Genomic DNA, 4,107 nt, shown 5'->3' on the forward strand with positions numbered 1-4,107 from the left:
AAAAATCCGCAGAGGTACAGCCAAGAGACGGTTGCGGGGGGCAAGCCGCAGGTGGCGGGCGCAGAGGGGGCGCGGGGCGCGGGCGCCACCTGCCGGCCTCCGCAGCGCTCCCGCCTGTGCCAGCGCACGGCCCGCAGGGGTCGCGCCTCCCCTCGCCACGCCACCGCCCGCGCGACGGAGGGGCTGAGTGGACTGTCGCCCTGGGCCCCGCTTCACCTGCACAGCAGAGCCGGCAGTCCAACCTCAGAGGGGTGTGGGGAGCAGGGGGGACACTTGGAGGGTGTAAAACTCTCCAAGCATCAATACGGAAAACAAACCAAAATAATTCAGAAGGACATAAGGGGAGAATATTTACGGCCTCGACTCGGGGTAGGAACATTTTCTTAAAGGCAAAAGAGCATAAGCCAAAAGGAAAAGATTGACTTTTGTTTTTAAATTGTCTACATTAAAATTAAAGTCGGCTCTTTAAAGGACACCATATAATGAAAAGAAAGCCTTGAACTGGAGAAAAGATGTTTGCAATACATATACCTGGAAAAGGATTCATACCCAGAATGTACATATTTTTTTAAGTCTGTGAACCAAGAAGGAAAAGATGCAACTCAACGGATTAAAACCTAGAAGTCTTCCTAGAAAGGAGCCATTAAACGTGTGCGAAGATGCCCAGCCTCGTTTATTATCAAGGAAACAATGTTTTAATATAAATTAAAACAATGGTATGCAATTCTACATCCACTAGATTAGCAAAGTTTAACATCTCTGTCAACATAAAGTGTTAAGAAAGACTTAGGGGAAAAGGACCAGTACGCACAGCTGGTGGGAGTATGAACTGGTGCCATCACTTTGGAACACAGCTTGGCACGACAAAGGTGGACACCTAATAAAGGTGCCCCGCAATTCCACTCCTCCGTGTATACACCCAAGAGAAACTCCAGCACACGTGCTCCTGGATCCACGTAGATGTTCGCGGTAGCATCGTCCGTAACTACCCAAACGGCCATTTACCGGAGAGGGAGCAGGTGAGCAAACTGGTATGGAGACAGCAAGAAAAAGGAATGAACCTCAAAACTTTATGCTACAGACCCTTGCACATGCATAGAATTCCATTTATATAAAATTCAAAAAACAGGTAAAACTAATATTAGGTTAAACCAGTGTTTCTAACCTTTTTTCATTATTACCTCCCAAAGGAGCCTTTTAAGACATTTTTCTATTTACCAGCCTCCCATGAAATTTTACTACCACAGATATATGATACATCTGTTCATATATTGCAAGTCTGTGGAGCACCACAAACCACTGTAATATCTAAGAGGTTTTTTGTTTTTTGTTTTTGCCTCCCCCCAATTTTCACCCTCTTGGAGCCAATACTGTCCCTATTGAAAATGGTTGAACCTATATTCAATTTCATATGATTCAACCTAATATATTGCTTAAAATTACATACACAGGAGGGAAAACTATAAAGAAAAAGAAATAAATAATATAAACATTAGAAAGATGGTAACCTCTAGTGGGGGTGAGAGAGGTCTGCCATCAGAAGGGGGCACCCGGGATGGGGTTGCTTCTAAAGTACCTGTGATATTCTCTTTCCCCACCTAGGTGGGATATATTGTTGTATTGTGAATATTATAAACTGGACAGATGTGTTTCAGACACTCTTCTTTATTTATTTCAACATTTACAATTTAAGAAAAATGTAGTATAAAACACCACTCAGATGTGGGCTATGGGACATTTTCTGTGTGGTTGGTCTATGTTTTTGTTCATATCAAGGTGCAGCAAACATTTGTTAAACACCTCCAACCTACCAGTTGTGTAACTGTGAGCAAGTTCCTTAATCTTTGTGCCTCCATTCCCCCAGCTGTCAAAAACGAGGATAAAGATAGCATCAACCTTAGAGGGTTGCCATGAAGACTAAATGAATTCACACCTGTATGGTGTCTGGCACAGAGTGCCTGCCAAATTGAGCTGGGATAGGGCAACTTCCCTGGGGACTTCACAACCTACCCGCCAATCTGGGAAATCAGGCAAGTGGAAGCCCTGTGATCTCACCCAACTCCACGTTTGGGGATTCCCAACCCTCTCCTCACTAGCGATCACTGCGTAGATGTATCAAACCCCACCTAGAGGTCCAGCAACAATTTGTGGCTAGGAATTGTTCTATCAGCCCAAACTAAAGGGATCATCAGGAACAAACATGTGAACTTTAGCCCCAGAAATACAGTCATCTGTTCATTCATTCATTCAGGCATCTGGCATTCTCATGACTGTTGCTGTGCCTGAGCCAGACCAAAGGTGGGAAGAGTCTTTACTGCCCAAATCTCTATCCTAAATGGGCACGACTGGCTTGCTGGCCCTGGCTCTTCCCTGCTTCCAGTCCCCACTATATAACAAAAGATGTGCAAAACCCATACACTGAAACTACAAAACATTGCTGAGATAAATAAAAGAAGACCTAAATAAATGGAGAGATTAAACTGTGTTCATTGATTGGAAGAGTCAATATTGTTAAGATGTAAATATCCCCAAATTTATCTAAAGATTAATGCAATCCTAATCAAAATCCCAGAAAGCTTTTTTGTAGAGATTGACAAGTTGATTCTAAATTTAGGTCTTCTAAAAGAAGAACCTAATAGGGCCAAAATAGCTCTGAGAAAGGACTTGCATTACCTGATTTCAAGAGTTACTATAAAGCTACAGAAATCAAGACAACATGAAATGGATATAAAGATACACATATACACAAATGGAACAATATAGAGAGCATAGAAATAGAACCAGACAGATATGGTATGCATTACCTGATTTCAAGAGTTACTATAAAGCTACAGAAATCAAGACAACATGAAATGGATGTAAAGATACACATATACACAAATGGAACAATATAGAGAGCATAGAAATAGACCCAGACAGATATGGTCACTTAATCATCAACAAAGGTACCAATGGAGAATGGATAATCTTTTCAGCCAATAGCCAAGTGCAAAAAAATGAACCTTGACTGTTACTTCACACCATATACAAGAATTAACTTGAAATGGATCATAGACATAGTGTAAAAGCTAAAAGTATAAATAAACTTTGGGGGGAAACTTAGTGACTGTGGTGGTTTTAAAGAGATGTTCATTTTCTAGAAGTTACTCTAAGGAAAAAGAAAAAAGAATAAAGAGATGTTCATAAATTCTTTTTGATTCCTTAAAAGGTAGAGTTTAATTCCCCTCTGCCTAAGTGTGGGACAGTCTTAGTGGGTCACCTCTAGTGGAAGTGATGGGATGTCACTTCCAAGATTAGTCTATAGAAAGACTAAAGTTTCCATCTTGGGTATTCTCTCTCTACCTCTGTCTCTGTCTCTGTCTCTCTCTCATTATTCACTTTGGGGGAAGCCATATCATGAGGTGGCCCCGGGGAGAGAGCAGCCAATTGCCATGGTGTGCAGAAGGGCCCATCTGGTGAGGAGGGTAGCCTGCCATCAGTCACATGAGGAAACCTGTAGGTAGATACTCATTTCATCAGGCCTTAAGATGACCGCAGCCCCGATCAACTGACAGCTGATCACAACCTCATGAGAGACTATGAGCCAGAACCACCCAGCTAAGCTGCTCCCAAATCCCTGACCTAGGAAAACTGTGAAATAATAAATGTTTGTTGTTTTAAGAAGCTAATTTGGGGGATAATTTATTACACAGCAATAGATAATTTAGTGACCATGGATTTGGCCAAAAGGCCTTAAATAGTTCGTACTCTTAAACAAAAGAGTACAAAGTATTTTTACAAATCCGTAAATCACGTTTTTTCAAAATCAAAAATTTCCACTCTTTAGGGCCAGCCCGTGGCTCACTTGCGAGAATGTGGTGATGATAACACCAAGGCCATGGGTTCAGATCCCTATACAGGGATGGCCGGTTAGCTCACTCGGGAGAGCGTGGTGCTGACAACACCAAGTCAAGGGTTAAGATCCCCTTACTGGTCATCTTTAAAAAAAAAAAATCTTCCACTCTTTGATGGAAGCTGCAAGTGAGTTCCAGACAAGATAATGTAAATACCATTTCTCCCTGCTCCTCCCAGTAAGTACAACTAAAACCCTGGACATAATGCAACTGA

The sequence above is a fragment of the Galeopterus variegatus genome, unplaced genomic scaffold (genome assembly GCF_000696425.1).
Source record: "Galeopterus variegatus unplaced genomic scaffold, G_variegatus-3.0.2 Scaffold1889, whole genome shotgun sequence".
NCBI classification, from domain to species: Eukaryota; Metazoa; Chordata; class Mammalia; order Dermoptera; family Cynocephalidae; genus Galeopterus; species Galeopterus variegatus.